The sequence below is a fragment of the Saimiri boliviensis genome, chromosome 12 (genome assembly GCF_048565385.1).
Source record: "Saimiri boliviensis isolate mSaiBol1 chromosome 12, mSaiBol1.pri, whole genome shotgun sequence".
Lineage (NCBI taxonomy): Eukaryota > Metazoa > Chordata > Mammalia > Primates > Cebidae > Saimiri > Saimiri boliviensis.
In genome coordinates this window covers 18,516,514-18,534,703 of record NC_133460.1, presented here as the reverse complement: position 1 = coordinate 18,534,703, position 18,190 = coordinate 18,516,514, and the positions used below count along the sequence as shown (strand labels likewise).

The following is an 18,190-nucleotide window of genomic DNA, read 5'->3' as shown; positions in this document are numbered from 1 at the left end:
AGCTGAAAGGAAAGGACTGGGGAAGGAAGTGGCCTCTCTGATTCCTGACAGCTTGCACTGGGTATTCGGCCAGCTGCCCCTGTGGGCCAGGCATGAAATCAGAGTTCCCTGCAATCAGCTCCAGGTGAGTGAACTGGTATTTTCCCTATACCTTTGGGGAAAATTAGGATCTTTTGAGCAGATTATTTACAACTGCAATGTAGAGTGAAAGAGAATCATGGGCTTTATTGAGGAAAAAAACAAGTCTTGTTCACACAATTAAACTTCTTTTTTGAGACACAGTTTTACTCTGCCACCCAGGCTAAAGTGCACTAGTGCAATCTTGGCTTACTGCAACCTCCACCTCCTGGGTTCAAGCAATTCTCCTGCCTCAGCCTCCTGAGTAGCTGAAATTACAGGTACACACCACCATGCTTGGCTAATTTTTGTATTTTTAGTAGAGACAGGGGTTTCACCACGCTGGTCAGGCTGGTCTCAATCTCCTGACCTAGGTGTTCCACCCACCTCAGCCTCCCAAAGTGTTGGGATTATAGGCGTGAGCCATTAAGCCTAACCTAAAACCTTTTTAACATCTAGTCTCCGGGCTACTGCAGAAATCACCGTGATAATACACATGAAGTGTCTTTAAAAGAATTAATGAAGCCTTATTCACCCCCAAGTATAAAAGCTTAAGTTTACTGCAAAAAATACAGGCAATTACAGAAAGATACAAAGAAAAGGCCAAAGTCACTCATAATAGTGCCACTGCTAATATTTAGGTGGGTAACTTTACAGATGTGTTTCTACAAACACCACACACAATTTAAAAAAAAAAACTGGAGGAAAGTTTTTGTTTTGTTTTGTTTTGAGAGAATCTCCCTCTATTGCCCAGGCTGGAGGGCCGTGGCGCAATCTTGGCTCACTGTAACCTCAGCCTCCCGGATTCAAGTGATTCTCCTGCCTCAGCCTTCCGAGTAGCTGGGATTAAGGCATGCGCCACCACGCCTAGATAATTTTTGTTTTTTTAGTAGAGATGGGGTTTCACCATGTTGGTCAGGCTGGTCTCAAACTCCTGACCTCATGATCCACTCGCCTAGGCCTCCCAAAATGCTGGGATTACAGGCGTGAGCCACCACGCCCAGCCAAAAATTTTGAGGAAAGTTTAAATACTGTTTTATAATCTGCTACTGCCACTTTATAACCTGTTAAACATAAAGCTCTCCATCACCATTTTAAGGTTCCATAGTATTCAATGTTTAGATAAATCCATGTTTATATAAATTCCTTAATTATGGGCATTAAGGTGGCTTGCAGTTTTTCTCATTATAAGCAATAATATGATGAGCATTCTGATACATTTTCTTGGTTAACCGTCAAGATAAATTCCTCAAAGTAAAACTTCTGGGTAAAAGGGAGTAGTGATCGAAATAAACAAGAATGTTATGTTTTTGTAAAGCACTTGGAAGTTTCCCAATGAGGAAACTGAGGCAAAGTAACTTGCCTAAACAATGTCAGGGGCCAGGTGAAAAACTCAGATTTCCTGAGGCCTGATCGATGCATTTTTTCAACATCTCTCATTGCTGTTTCAGATAACTAGATGTCTGCAGCCCATGTTCCAAAATAGGCGAATATAATGCTAGATTCCATACAAGTAGTGGGTGACATTTGCAATTATTAGGTTGGGGCAAAAGTGATTGTGGTTTTTGCCACTACTTTTATTTATGTATTTATTATTTTTTGAGATGGAGTCTCTCTCTGTTGCTCAGGCTAGAGTGCAGTGGCACAATCTCAGCTCACTGCAACCTCTGCCTCCCAGGTTCAAGCAATTCTCCTGCCTTAACCTCCCCAGTAGCTGGGATTATAGGCATGCACCACCACACCCAGCTAATTTTTGTATTTTTAGTACAGACTAGGTTTCACTATGTTGGCCAGGCTGGTCTCAAACTCCTGATCTCAAGTGATCCACCTGCCTTGGCCTCCCAAAGTGCTGGGATTACAGGCATAAGTGACTGTGTCCAACTCTTTGTCACTACTTTTAATGGCCAAAACTGCAGTCATTTTTTCACCAACCTGAACAGTATTCATTCATGTGTTGCCTTTGAGGTGTACCCTGAGGCATCTGAAATAACATTGTAGATTATAGCAGCGTTTCCCTGACTTCCTTGATCAAAAGGGTCACATGGAGCTCTCATTAATATCAGAGATTTCTGGGTCCTCCCGGCCACCCCCCGCCCCCCTCTCCCCCACCAAAAGCTGCTGAATTGCTGAATTGGACTCTCCTGAGGACGTGCCTGGGTAATATTTGTTTAATGAGCACCACAGGTGATTCTTATGATCAGGAAAACCTGGAAAATACCTGGAGGGAGTGAGGTGAGAAAATCTGTGGTGGCCAGTGGTTAACTCTTTATAGGATTGAGTAGATTACATCCCAGAGGAACTGGGGAGAGGGTGCAAAATACGGAAAAGTTTTTGGGGATAGAGATGTTAAAAGGATCTCATTTTACAGCCAAAGCATGATGGCAAGAGTTTCTCCTTTTATGGATATTTTCCGAAAAGTGGCACTTTTTCTATAAATATGATTTATTACCACAACAGTGAAGACTCTGATGAGAAATTAGAGGAAAAAGAAGCGAAGACATGAGACTCAGAGCCCTGTTGAGAAGGTGGTCAGAGAAGCGATGGGTTAATGTGCTTATTCAGCCTCCCTCGACCCCACCTCCCTCCCCACCTCATTCCCCTACTCATTCCCTTCAGGACGCTGTCTTTTTCTCCAGAGTGGGAAGTTTTTGCCTTGGAAAAGGGAAGCTTTCGTCAGAGCCCCCAAATTATGGGTTTCTAAAAGTTTAAGGGGCAGCACAGAGACCCCAAGCAGGAGATGTGGTGAGAAGGCCCGCTGTGAGCTGGTGAAGCTGGTACATGCACCAGAGATTGGTTTTGTTTGTCTCACCTAACCCAGACCTGTGGTGCACTAGGGACAGTCACTGAACAAATGGCTCCAAGCCCATGAGCATTAATATCTAGGATTCTGCTCTGGAAAAGCAGGAAGCTACACTGTGTTTGGCAGCTGACTTGGAACACAAGGAAGAAATAGCTGCTCCGTAAAACAGTGACTCCTAACAGGTAGGAAAAACTAATGTCTTTACAAAAATGATTCTTAGAAGACTAAGTAATACAACCACACATGGACAGACTTTTCCACAAGGTAATGTCAGCCTCTAAAGCTCAAATTCCAAAGATAATTATGTACAAGTTAATTTCTCTTTCCCTGTTCTGTTTATTCTCCCTAATAATCATTACTGCCCCTCAAAAGAATTGTCTACAGTCCCCATCTCCTTCCTCCTCGATGAAAAACTCTATATATGCATCTGTACCCCACTGAGGGGTTAGGGGCAATCACTCTGTGATTTCCACCTCCCTTCCCTGCACATTAATAACTTTGTATGCATTTTTCTCCTATTCATCTGCCTTTGGTCAGTTTATTTTCAGTGAACCTTCAGAGTGCAAAGGTGGGAGTTTTCCTCCTTCACCCGCTAAGAGAATAAGTAACTCATGCTTTTTTGACTTTGAGAGAGAAGGAAAGGAAAAATCATTTGGGAAAAACTCAGGCTGCACCTGCACGAAGATGAGCAACTTTGATTAGTGAGCTCCCAGGAAAAAGTTTCCTCCCCTTTTCAGGCATATGCATGGTGGGAACTTACACAGGGAAGAAGGAGGCTTACCTAAAACAAACCCACAATTATTAAAACAAGAGAAGCCGGCTTTATGCTTGCCTAGATACATACCCACAGCTGCGTAAAATAAGGGGCGTTGCACAGACAGCTTTACTGATAAGAGAAGTTACTCAAACTGCTAGAGATGAGAGAGGAGTTTCTTTTAAAAGCGTTTGAGTTCAGCTGTAACTCGGCAATCCACTTGGACTCCCTTCCCTGCTGCAGAGAGCTTTTTTCTTTCACTTATTATTATTATTATTTTGACATGGAGTTTCACTCTTGTTGCCCAGGCTGGAGTGCAATGGTGTGATATCAGGTCACTGCAACCTTTGCCTCCCGAGTTCAAGAGATTCTCCTGCCTTAGCCTCCCAAGTAGCTGGGATTACAGGCATGTGCCACCATGCCTGGCTAATTTTGTATTTTTAGTAGAGCTGGAGTTTCTCCATATTGGCCAGTCTGGTCTCAAACTCCTGACCTCAGGTTATCTACCCACCTCGGCCTCCCAAAGTTTGGGAATTACAGGTGTGAGCGACCACACCCAGCCTCTTTCACTTATTAAACTTTCGCTCCAAGCCCACCTTTGTGTCCACATTCCTTAATTTTCTTGGAGATAGGACAAAGAACTTGGGGTATTAGTCCAGACAATAAGAAACTGCTACATTAAGGTGCATTGGTGAGACTGCAACAACTCTGTTCACCTCTGTTTTGGTTGAATTGCTTTAGTGATAAAATAACCAACTAAATCATTATAGACTGGGCCTGGTGGCTCACGCCTATAATCCCATCACTTTGGGAGGCTGAGGCTAGAATTGTTCTAACGTGTGCTCTGAATGAAGAGACGCCCTCCAAACAGGCTTTGTGTGAACAACATGGCTATTTACAGTATTCACCTGGGTATGGGCGGGCTGAATCCAAAAGAGTCATCAGAGGGTAGTGGGAGAGGAGTTGGTTTTATATGTTTGGGATAGGCAGTGGAAAGTTACAGAAGTTACAGTTCAGGGTGGTTTTGCAAGCTGGGAGCGGGGGTCATAGGATCTGGAGTCAGGAGGCTGACCAAGGTCAGTTACGAAGTCCAATGGCCTTATCAATTGAAGCAGGAATAAGGAACGATAGAGAATGTTTCAAGTTAATTAGGTGCTGCCGGGGGTGATCATTCTTTCTCCTTTTGTGTTTTTCCAGTTACTTCAGACTTTTCAGGAACTCATCTGGAGTGTCTGTGCAAGTCACAGAGTAACCATGGTGTCCATGGTGCTGTCAGTTAGCCTAAAAGACCTTACAAGAAGATCACTTGAGGCCAGGAATTCAAAACCAGCTTGGACAGCATGGCAGGACCCTGTCTCTTAACTATTTATTTATTTATATTTTAAAGACAGAGTTTCACTCTGTTGCCATGCCGAAGTGCAATGGCACGATCTCTGCTCATTGCAACCTCTGCCTGCCAGGTCCAAGCTATTCTTGTGCCTCAGCCTCCCCAGCAGCTGGGACTACAGGCATGTGCCACCACACCCGGCTAAGTTTTGTATTTTTAGTAAAGATGGTGTTTCACCATGTTGGTCTCAAACTCGTGACCTTAGATGATCCATCTGCCTTGGCCTCTCAAATTGCGGGGATTACAGGCATGAGTCACCATACCTGGTCAAAAAAAATTTTTTTAAATATAATTTTGACTGATTTCTGAGTGATCTACATAAGCTACAGAGTCTAAGGTTCAAGGATGAAAACTCAATAGCATAAAGGTAAAATGCGGAAATGAATGGATCCAGAGCTTGAGGCTTTCAAACAAAGTCCAACTCCCTATTGTAAAATGAAGATATTAAAAGGTTTAATATGTAGAGAGGTTTAGTGACTTGCTCCAGGTCATTTACCAAGTTAGTAGCACACACAACTCCAGTGAGAAACCAGGTCTCCTGATGCCACTCCTGCCTTTTCTAATTCATTTTGATTCTCTCTCTCTCTCTCTGTGTGTGTGTGTGTGTGTGTGTGTGTGTGTGCGCGTGTGCATGTGGGGTTTTAAAACTGCTTCTCTTGCAGTTCACTTCTCTTTAAAAGTACAAGATGACATTAATTAGAATTTAGAATATAAGATAAATAATATAAAAACTTCTCTCATTTATGCTAATGCAGCTCAGAATAGCTTTCAAATATCAAATATAAATTTAACTTGGAAAAATAAGATAGACTATGTCAAGGAGAATGTTCTTGAACATCATATGGTAGTTCCTTTACCAATCTAATATACAATGTTAATGTTGTTTTCTCCTTGGGTCCTTTAGACAGATCCAAGTTGAATGAGCCTTCTGACAGTAATAAATTCAGAAAGAACTAGGATGAAAGCTTTATCGATCTATAAATATAAAGATAAGGCGGTATCAATATTCAGAAGACAGAAGGCCCAGAAGTCCTTTTTATTTTTTATTTTTCTGAGATGAGTCTTGCTGTGTCGCCCAGGCTGGAATGCAGTGCTGTGATCTCAGTTCACTGCAACCTCTGCCTCCTGGGTTCAAGAGATCCTTTTGCCTCAGCCTCCCAAGTAGCTGGGATTATAGGCATATGCCACCACACTTGGCTAATTTTTTGTATTTTTAGTAGAGATGGCGTTTCACTATGTTGGCCAGGCTGGTCTCAAACTCCTGACCTCACACGATCTACCTGCCTCGGCCTCCCAAAGTGCGAAGATTTCCATACCTGGTGGAGAAGTTCTAAATAAAAACTCATTTACATACAAATGTTAACACAAGTGACCCTATGGCTAAGTAGTTAGGGCAATGGTTACTCTTAGCAATGTAGCATATTTCTTTTAGTTGCTAGAATATAAGGTATGTTCAGTATTGAAGTTCTTAGAGTGATGCAGTAGATTGAGTGCCAAAGTCTTAATCTTGCACCCTTCTCTGTGCTCCTACCCTTTGTAATGTGCCTTTGTAGTCAGCCAACTTTACCACCACTGTAATCATAATAGGTCAATTGCCCAATACCCACAGCAAGTCAATACTCTGAGACACTGGGTTGCAGCAGAGAAAGAGGTTTAATCATAGGGTCATCGAATGAGGAGATGGGAGGAAACCTCAAATTCATCTCCCTGAGGAGTTTGGGGCTGCGGTGTTTTTTGTTTTGTTTTGTTTTGTTTTTTTTGAGATAGAATCTCCCTCTATCGCCCAGGCTGGAGTGCAGTGGCACAATCTCGGCTCACTGCAACCTCCACCTCCTGGGTTCAAGCAATTCCCTGCCTCAGCCTTCTAAGTAGCTGGGATTACAGGTGCCTGTCACCATGCCCAGCTAATTTTTGTAGTTTCAGTAGAGATGGGGTTTCACCATCTTGGCCAGGCTGGTCTTGAACTCCTGACCTCATGATCTACCCATCTCAGCCTCCCAAAGTGCTGGGATTACAGGTGTCAGCCACTGTTCCCAGCTGGAGCTAGAGTTTTTAAGGGTTTTGGAATGGGCCAGTGTGTGGAAATCATTGATTGGTAGAGTGTGGGGTAAAGTCATGGGACAGGGAGATGAAGAAACTGTTTTCATGGTGATCCCATTCCTCTGGGAAGGAGAGGGGGCAGTCCTCAAAATGGTTGCTGGAAGGCAGAGCATGGTGGCTCATGCCTGTAATCTAGCACTTTAGGAGGCCAAGGCAGGCAGATCATTTGAGGTCAGGAGTTTGTGACTACCTTGGCCAACATGGTGAGACCCCATCTCTACTAAAAATACAAAAAATTAGCCAAGCATGGTAATGTGCTCCTATTTTTTTTTTATTATACCAGCTACTCAGGAGGCTGAAGCAGAATTACTTAAATCCAGGAGGCAGGGGTTGCAGTGAGTCGAAATCACACTGTAGGATACAGTAAATTGCTCTTCAAAGGTTTAGCCTGTTAACTCCCTTTAAAATTCAAGAGGGGAAAAATTGTTAAGTACAATGAGTTCTGAGTTTCTCTTCAAACAACCAATATGTCAGTATGTTCACTTTACCTGTTCTTTGTTCTCCATTTAAAAGTGTAACATCCTCATTCTTTATACCTCCTTGTCCCTAGTTTCAGTAAACAACCCCCTCCTAACCTCTATACTCACATATTTGGAGTCTTTCATCATCCCTAGTCATCTGCTCTGTCCTTAGTAATCCTTAATCACCTGCTCTGTAACTGTCCTTCCCATGGAAACTACTAACCTGCCACTCTGGCTCATACTCCTGCTCTCTTTAACCAATCAGAATAAGCTTAGACTGTGCTGTCCAAACCTAGCCAATGGGAGAATGACACAGCAGTAGGGACTAGCTGCGTTAGGGATAACAACCCCTTCTCTTCCCTTGTCCAGTGTGCTCTTGCCATTATTCCATTCCCAAGATGCATCCTTCTATAGAAGAATATTTGCCTTGCTGAGAAAATTTATGTTCGAGTGCTATTTCTTTTGTAGTACTGAAAATTTGTTTCTAACTGCACCACTGCACTCCAGCCTGGGTGACAGAGCAAGACTCTGTCTCAATTAAAGAGAAAAAAAAAGTTCAAGAGCAGTGGTTTATGCCTGTAATCCCAACACTTTGGGAAGCTGAGGCAGGAGGATCACCTGAGGTCAGGAGAAACCAGCCTAGCCAATGTGGTGAAACCCTGTCTTTACTAAAAATACAAAAATTCACTGGGCATGGTGGTGGGTGCCTGTAATCCCAGATACTTAGGAGGCTGAGGCAAGATAATTGCTTGAATCCAGGAGATGGAGGTTGCAGTGAGCTGAGATCATACCACTGCACTCCAGCCTGGGTTACATGAATGAAACTGTCTCAAAAGAAAAATGGTTGCTGGAATTTGGGGTCTGAAAATCTCTTAAGTTATCCTTAAGCAAAAAGCCCTAGATTCTGATGTCAGAGAGCCTGTCTATAGGAACAACAGAGATGCAAATAAATTCTTAATCAGTCTCATGACCCTAATGTCAGAGATCCTATCTGTAGGAACAATGGGGATGCAAATGGTCAGTATCTAGTGCTATGTTACCTTCAGCAACAAGAAAGTGGGCCAAAGTGCAGCCTGATTAATGCTTAATTGTGGCTACATTTCTGTCCGCAATCTGACATGCCATTCTTGTCAACTTAGGTTTCACCACCCCAGCCACTAAGATCTGGCAGACCTTGTGACTTGCTTTGGCCCATAGAATGTGGTGGAAATGATCATGTGCCATTTCCGAGACTAGGTCTCAAGAGGCCTCATACACCCTCCTGTCACCATGAGAACAAGCCCAGGCTAACTTGTGGATAATGAACAATCTCAAAAAGCAGAGACAGGGCATCAAAGCTGGGGCCATCCTAGAGTGACCAATCCTCAGCTGACTTGCTAGTTTACTGGTGATGAATGAGTGAGCCCAGCCACTCAATCATCCCTGCAGCTCTGGTATGTAACCCATTTGATCATGGTGGATTATCTTTTTGATATGCTACTGGATTCAGTTAGCTAGTATTTTGTTGAGGTTTTCCATGCCTGTGCTCATCAGGAATATCGGTTTGTTGTTTTCTTTTTTTGTTATGTACTTTCCTGGTTTTGGTATTAGGGTTTGTAGAATGATTTAAGGAAGTTTTCCTCTTCTATATTGTGGAATAGTGTCAATCGGATTGATACCAATTCTTTGCATGTCTGATAGAATTCAGCTGTGAATTCATTTGGTCCTGGATTTCTTTTTTCTTGGCCTTTTTTTTTTTAATTGCATTTTAGGTTTTGGGGTACATGTGAAGAACATGCAAGATTGTTGCATAGGTACACACATGGCAGTGTGGTTTTCTGCCTTCCGTCCCCTCGCCTGTATCTGTCATTTTTCCCCATGCTATCTCTTCCCACCTCCCCACCCCCCCATCCCTTCCCCATTTCCCCCCAACGGACCCCAGTGTGTAGTGCTCTCCTCCCTGTGTCCATGTGTTCTCATTGTTCGACACCCGCCTATGAGTGAGAATATGCGGTGTTTGATTTTCTGCTCTTGTGTCAGTTGGCTGAGAAGTATGGTTTCCAGGTTCATCCATGTCCCTACAAAGGACGTGAACTCATCGTTTTTGATGGCTGCGTAATATTCCATGGTGTATATGTACCACATTTTCCCTATCCAGTCTATCATCGCTGGGCATTTGGGTTGGTTCCAGGTCTTTGCTATTGTAAACAGTGCTGCAATGAACATTTGTGTGCATGTGTCCTTATAGTAGAATGATTTTTATTACCATTTCAATCTTGCTGCTTGTTATTGGTCTGTTCAGAGTTTCTGTCTCTTCTTGGTTTAATCTAGGAGAGGTGTATGTTTCCAGGAATTTATCCATCTCCTCTATGCTTTCTAGTTTGTGTGTGTAAAGGTGTTCTTAGTAGCCTTGAATGAGCTCTTGTATTTCCGTGGCATCAGTTGTGATACCTCCGTTTCATTTCTAATAGAGCTTATTTGAATCTTCTGTCTTCATTTCTTGGTTAACCTCACTAGAAGTCTATCCAATTTATTTATCTTTTCAAAGAACAAGGTTTTTGTTTCATTTATCTTTTGTATTTTTTTCCTTTCAATTTCATTTGGGTCTTATTTCTTCTGCTGGGTTTGGGCTTGCTTTGTAGGTTGTGTCACGATTATTGTTCAGTTTGAAGAATTTTTAAATTTCCATCTTGATTTCATTGTTGACCCAACAATCATTCAGGAGCAGCTTATTTAATGTCCATGTATTTGCATGATCTTGAGGGTTCCTTTTGGAGTTGATTTCCAATTATATTCCACTGTGCTCTGAGAGAGTACTTGCTATAATATGGATTTTCTTAAATTTGGTGTTTTTCTGTTTTGTTGTTGTTGTTTTGAGACAGTTTCACTCCCTCAACCAGGCTGGAGTGCAGTGGGGTGATCTCAGCTCAATGCAGCCTCTGCCTCTTGGGTTCAAACAATTCTTCTGCCTCAACCCCCTGAGTAGCTAGGATTACAAGCATGCACCAGAATGCCTGGTTATTTTTGTATTTTTAGTAGATATGGGATTTCATTATCTTGGCCAGGCTGGTTTCAAACTTCTGACCTCAGGTGACCCACCCATCTCAGCCTCCCAAAGTACTGGGATTACAGGTGTGAGCCACCATGCCCATACTTAAATTTGCTGAGACTTGTTTTTTGGCCTATTATGTGATCTATCTTGGAGAATGCTTCATGTGCTGATGAATCCAATGTGTATTCTACAGTTGTTGGGTAAATTTCCTGTAAATATCTGTTAAGTTCTATTTGTTCTAAGGTATAGTTTAAGTCCATTGTTTCTTTATTGACTTCCTGTCTTGATGACCTGTCTAGGGCTGTCATTGGAGTATTGAAGTCCTTGCTATTATTGTTTTATCTATCTCATTTATTAGGTCTAGTAGTCATCGTTTTATAAACTTGGGTGCTCCAGTGTTTGGTGCATATATATTTAAGATTGTGATGGTTTCCTTTTGGACTAGTCCTTTTACCATATATAATGTCCATCTTTGTCCTTTTTTTTTGTGATGGAGTCTGGCTCTGTTGTCCAGGCTGGAGTGCAGTGGCATGATCTCTGCTCACTGTAACCTTTGCCTCCCAGGTTCAAGCGATTCTCCTGCCTCAGCCTCCCAAGTAGCTGGGACTACAGGAGCATGCCACTATGCCCAGCTAATTTTTGATTTTTTAGTAGAGATGGGGTTTCACCATGTTGGCCAGGCTAGTCTCAAACTTCTGACCCCAGGCGATCTGCTCACTTCAGCCTTCCAAAGTGCTCGAATTATAGGCGTGAGCCACTTTGCCTAGCCTCTTTGTCTTTTTTAACTGTTGTTGCTTTAAGGTCTGTTTTGACTGTTAGGAGAATAGCTACTCCTGCTCACTTCTTATGTCCATTTGCATGGAACGTCCTTTTTCACCCCTTTACCTTTAGTTTATGTGAGTCCTTACACGTTAGATGAGTCTTTTGAAGACAGCAGATACTTGGTTGCTGAATTATTATTCATTCTGCCATTCTATGTCTTTTAACAGAGTATTTTGGCCATTTACATTCAGTGTTGGTATTGAGAAATGAAGTACTATTCATTGTGCTAGTTGTTGCCTGAATACCTTGTGTTGGTTTTTTTTTTTGTTTTGTTTTGTTTTTCATTGTGCTTTTGAGATTAATGCCTTAGGAGGTTGTATTTTGGCATATTTTGAGAATTTGTTTCAAGATTTAGAAGTCCTTTTAGCAGTTCTTGTGGTCCTGGCTTAGTAGTGGCTAATTATCTCAGCATTTGTTTGTCTGAAAGAGACTGTTTCCTTCATTTATGAAGCTTAGTTTCAATGGATACCAAATTTTTGGCTGATAATTGTTTTGTTTAAGGAGGCTAAAGACAGGACCCCAATCCCTTCTAGCCTGTAAGGTTTCTGCTGAGAAATCTGCTGTCAATCTGATAGTTTTTCCTTTGTAGTTTACCTGTTGCTTTTGCCTCACAGCTCTTAAGATTATTTCCTTTATTTTGACTTTAGATAACCTGATGTGCCTACATGATCATCTTTTTATGATGAGTTTCCTGAGTGTTCTTTGAGCTTCTTGTATTTGGAGGTCTAGATCTCTAACAAGGCCAGGGAAGTTTTCCTCAATTATTCCCTCCAAAATGTTTTTCAAAGTTTTAGATTTCTCTTCTTCCTCTCGAACACCAGTTATACTTAGGTTTGGTCTTTTAACATACACCCAAACTTCGTAGAGATTTTGTTCATTTTTAAAATCCTTTTTTCTTTGTCTTTGTTGGATTGGCTTAACTCAAAAGCCTTGTCTTCAAGCTCTGAAGTGTTCTTCTACCTGTTTGATTCTTGTTTGAGAAGACCTGGATACTGATTTGGTTGTCTTTATCCTTGGTGGGTATGTGGCTTTGCCTATGTTGAGGTTGTTTGAAGAACTAAGAGAAGTTAAGATTTGAAAGATGAGTGGTATGTATATGTGTGTGTGCACACATGCATGCATATACATATATGTTTTTCTAGAGTAGCTTGCATATAAAAGGGCAGTGATATGGCTGCTGGGTTTTGTTTTCTTTTGTTTTGTTTTGTTTTTGAGAAGGAGTTTTGCTTTTGTTACCCAGGCAGGAGTCCAATGGCGTGATCTCAGCTCACTGCAACTTCTGCCTCCCAGATTCAAGCAATTCTTCAGCCTCAGCCTCCCAAGCATGGGGGTTACAGGCATGAGTCACCATGCCCAGCTAATTATGTATTTTTAGTAGAAACGGGGTTTTTCCATGTTGGTCAGGCTGGTCTCGAACTCCCAACCTCAGGTGATCTGCCCACCTGGGCCTCCCAAAGTGCTGGGGTTATAGGCATGAGCCACTGCATCTGGCCTAAGCTGATGTTTTTAACTATGGCAGGACTCCTCTTGTTCAGAGAGTATGTAAGGTAAGAAAGGAGACTCAGGCATCTGGGATCACCTCCCCCTTGACTTCCACACTGCATTTCAATAGAAGAAAAGGTGGGCTGACTGGCGCCTCCTGAATCACCTTCCTGTAAATAGTGTGCTTGGTATTGGGGAATCTCTCCGGAAGACACTGTTTTTACTTAAACAAGATCAAATCTCCACCCCACTGCTTCATCCGGAGACCAGAAACCTTTCACATGTAGTTCCTAAAGCTGTAACCCCAAAACCCTGTCATATGTGATTTCTAAAACTGTAAACCCAAGACTACAGCTGTAAACCCCAAACCCTTTTATATATGATTTCTGAAACTGTAAACCCAAGACTAGAGCTGTAAACCCAAAACCCTTTCACCCATAATTTCTAAGGCTGTAAACCTGAGATTCTTTCACATGTAATATCTAGAGTATAAGCCTATATAAACACAGATTCTCTCTTTGTTAAGACAAATCATTGCCTGGCTCCCAGCCATAGTAATAATAATAATAAACTCCTTCCTTTCCTGTTCTTTTTTCGAGAACTCTGTTTCTTGTGGCGGCTCCTGCTACAAAGTGCCCATATAGCAATGGCACTATGGGACCAGGATAAAGTGTTACTAAAATAAATAGCAGCTTATTTTGCTCTGTGTAGCCACTTATGTATCCTTGGCTGACCTGGGAAATTATCCTGCAAGTGTGTGTGTGTTCTTTCTATTAATCAGTAATTCAGCTGCAATTGGGCCATATGCAAGTTTGCTTAAGTTTTATAACCCTGTAAATGTGGGTGTAAATATCCCCACATCTCCAGGAGAACAGCCTTTGTAATGCTTGAGAGTTTGGTAGAAATGCTGTAAATGGGGACTAGAAGAGATTTCACATAGGTGCACAATATGTATTTGAGGACTGATTGGCGCAGAAGGAAATGAGGGAGGGTTAGGATGTAACTGATGTGAGAGGAACTGATAGGACATTGTCACACTCAAAAGGCCATTAGACATGGTTATTGGAGCAAAGCAAGTACTGTATTTGAGTAAAGTCAGTTGGGTGCAAGGCAATGGCTTTAGTGTGATAAGAATGGCAAGTGACTAACTGTTGCCCTCAGGGTCAGGATTACAGCTCTGGGCAGCTGGAGGTGGGGTGGATTGTTGAATCCAGGCTGCATCTAAAGAAATAACTGCTCAGCTCAGGCAGAAGTTATTGTCATGATCTTCAGTTTCTCATCTGGAAGCTGAATATCCAGATTCCATTAAATTTCCTCAATTTTACTATCGTTGTTTAATGTTAAAAATATTTTCAAAATCCTGCGCCTGCCAAACAGGACCTATCTCTGGCCATATTTATCTCATCAACCATGAGCCTATAACCTCCAAAGTCATGGAGACCATGTATATTGTAGCTAAGCTGCTGCTCATCTTGGGGGCAGGAGGCAAACCTGCGGGTCCTCCCACTCACTCCAAATCTCCCCCTTCAGCTTCTCTGAATCCTAGGCCAGCTGTGTTTGCAGCTCTGTCTATGGTGAAAGGTGGTAGCATATCCTGTAGACACCTGTGTCATGGAGGTTGGGGTTGGTGAGAGACAGGCATGGGTTTCATTTTCTGGGGTTCCACTTTGTCCCTGTATGTTCTAATTTGTTCTTTTTCTTCACTTTCCCTCCATTTTTACTTCCCAATTGCTGGCCCTATGGACTTTGGGTCTAAAATCTGGTGCAGAAGAAATAGCCTTACTAGACAACTTACCTGGCTTCCAGGTATAAGCTTAATCTCTGCAATAAACCCTTTATTCTATACCACTCAGTCCAACCATCAGCTTCATGAGAGTTGAACGATTTTGATGGTATTTGATGATCTGCTAATGGGTGCTATAACACACCTCCCTTGTGGTAAATTCTGCCATCTTGAAACAAAATGGAAGCTAACATAGGTTTTTTTCAATGATTGTTGTTCCTGCAGTTTTTCTAGAACTTGAGTTATAGAGGGTACCTGTTGGTAGAAGAATTACATAGACTGAAATCTTCAAGTCACAAAACCAATAATTAAGGAGGAAAGACAAGGAAAAAGGGAAACTTGTTCAGCTAACAAAGCCAGTTGAATCAAGTGTAGAATTTAAATTCTTAGCCCCTGCTTAGACTATCCAGTATTCAAATTTGAAAGAATTTGTTTTTGGAAGCCTTTATAAAACTCTTCACTGTTACAATGTATGCCATCTGGGATTTAGCATTTATAAAATATGCAGTTAAGAGATGCCAAGAGACTCCTCATGCAAACCAGATGGTACAATAACAGCTCTGTCTTTAGTTTTCTGCCAGAAAAATAGGCCTTTGAATGGCTTGAAACTTATATGAATAAATTAAGCTCAACCAATACTTCAGGGACATTACAATTTCAATAGGCAACTTATCCACCTAAATATTTTTATAAATGTTTTCATTTAGAAAAGAATAAACATAAAGTGAGACAGACAATGGTTCTTTTTGATTGTTAAGGAATATAAACATGATGCAATGCTTTTAAGGAAAACACCAATGACTTTCAATGTGAGAAGGAAAGTTTCTCATTTTGACAGTGATATATGTGTTTATTCATTCATTTGTTTTTTGTTTATTTATTTTTTTGAGACAGAGTTTTGCTCTTGTTGCCCAGGCTGGAATGCAATGGCACGATCTCGGCTCACTGCAACCTCCACCTCCTGGATTCAAGTGATCCTCCTGCCTCAGCCTCCTGAATAGCTGGGATTACAGGCACCTGCCACCATGCCCAGCAAATTTTTGTATTTTTAGTAGACAGGGTTTCGCCATATTGGCCAGGCTAGTCGATATATGTGTTTAAGTTAGAAGTGAGGTTATTGAAACTTTTTCTGAATAGGAGAAATCCGTATCAAATAGGTTGAACAGTTGCATTACTGTGCTAAAGAGAAAATACACATGTAAGTGACATTTTCTGGACAATACCTTGAGCACATCTTTACCTTAACAGATAGTCTCTCATAAACCCAAGTGCAGTGCATACAGCAGTGTGTTACTGATGGCTTGTTTTGTCCTTGTGTGGTTCCTGTAAGTTTTCTGCGGAACAACAGGACTTTTGTAATACCCTCTAATTTTCCTTATTTTGTTACTGTTTCTATTTTCATTAAAATTCATAATAAGATCCTCATTAGATGAAGTAATCTTGTTAAAAGCAGTGTTCTACTCTGATCTTTTTCCTTCTTATGTAAAAAAATGTGCTTCCCCACCATACTAGTGAATTTCTTCTCTAATTAGACATGAATAGCTTTAGAGATCAAACACAGGCTGCTTTTGAAAGCCAGATCTCTTAGGACACAGGAGCAATCTCATTACTAAAAATACGTGTTTCTGGGTTGCATAAGCCATTGAATTTCTTTTCCCAATTAGCAGTGAATGGTTTTTCAGAATGATGAGGGAGAAGTTTGGTTTGCACTTTGCAAGTTTTTTTTTTTTTTTTTCCTTGAGGGTAGGCTGGGAATATCAACTACCATCATCTATTTCCCTTCTTTTCCTCTCCCTGAACAAAGGGACACACACGACTCTGTTCTATAGATAGTAAGAGTCCCAGGTAAATTCTTTATCCAAATGCTACTTCCTCTGGGCTGGGATTGGACTCCATGGTAGAAGGAACACCTGTTTAGACCAACCAGTTGTTAGCTACTGTCATCTACTTTGATGTTAGGGGAGATTGTAAAATCATAAACACAATGATGAGAAGCTGACAGTGTCCTTGTTCTGGAGGGAGGAGGGGACCCATTCATGGGAGAGTCTCTCCAGGTGCTGCCCCTAGAATGGGATTAATCATGTTTTCTCTGAGTCTTTGGTAAAAAAAGAAGTGGTGTCTGGGGAGAAGGGCTTCTTATCATTAAATAACTAAATGCTTGGGGTTCTGGGAGTTTCCAGAGTTTTAGAACAGTGCAGGAGGAAGCAAAACCTGCCTCTCTAAACCTAAGTGTCAGCCAGAGCCAAGGAAATACAGAGGTTATAGGCAGGATGTTTCTCTAAGTTCAGATACACTAGTAGTACAAGAGTATCGGGAGATACGGGGGGGTATGGCGTGGCTCCAACAGGAAGGTTGATGAGAGTCTCGACTTGGGGTCATGACCACTCAGGTCTGAGCCTCAGCGTCTCTCCAGTGTGTGTCTGGCAAATATCCTTCTCTGGCCTTCCAGGAGTTCCGCTGTATACTGCTGGAACACACTCAAATACTAATTTCCACAAGATCAATACGTGAAAAAAACCACAACTGCCCCCACAATTACCATGACTCCTCACAAGGAGTTAGTGTCTACATTGTATACAAATTTGCGTTAGCTCTTTTTGTTAATTTCTGCCCCTACCATTTCCCATCAATTTTGGTTCCTTTGGGCTTTGAGGAATTAAAATACAATTATTGGGCTAAAACTTTCTCTGTTCCCTAAGCCACAATCACACTACTTCTTCTAGTTTGTAAAACATACATTTTGGGTTGTAAAAAAAAAATATATCTCTTCATTTTTACTACAGTAAAGTTAGTTGATGATGATGATATGATCACTAGCAACATCCCACAATTGTATCCACAAGGATATGGAGACACAAATAGATGGAGTAACTTTCCTCAGATTATATGAACTCTACATCTTCAACCCTCTTTCCTAACCTCACCTTGAAGGGATGGGATAAAGAGGATCTTCAAGTTCAAAAGAATTTTTTAAACCCTTCTCCAGAACCCTTTCATATGTGATTTCTAAAAATCTGCCCCAACCCATTCTTCTCCCAAAAAAGAAGTTTTCCCAAGAAAGTGCTAGAGGATGCCAGGATATTTACCATTTAAGAAAAGTTCAGATATTTCGCCATTTCACAGGAGACTTCAAGTTCTAAGAACTGTTGGAGCTAAGAAATTCTTTCTCTTTCTTGTCTTCTGTCTCCAGTCCTTCTTCTCATACCTATAATTACTCTGTCCTCTTTGCCCTTCGCCCCTATCCTGTGAAAGTCATGTAAATTGCGTCATTCTTGTTATACCCAACTAAATCAGGGTTGAGGGGCTGGGTGGCAGAGGTGGTGGGGTAGCACTCTGAGTACAAAAAAGAAATTGCTCCAAGAATGTAATTCTCTGCAAGACAGACTGCTGGGACTGCCTGCTATAACCCGAGAGAAGTTTTATATACAGCTGCTGAGATAACTTGCTGCAACT

General features: G+C 41.6%; 1 protein-coding gene across 1 annotated transcript in view; it reads left to right on the top strand.

Annotated features, from left to right (window-relative positions):
• The first annotated feature begins 12 nt into the window (after positions 1–12).
• The window catches only part of ANKS4B (ankyrin repeat and sterile alpha motif domain containing 4B), a 43,217-nt gene continuing 25,039 nt past the window's right edge, over positions 13–18,190 (top strand). Inside the window, exon 1 of the mRNA XM_010340768.2 lies at positions 13–124. The gene's annotated coding sequence lies outside the window, so the exon portion shown is untranslated. The remainder of the gene's footprint in view (positions 125–18,190) is intronic.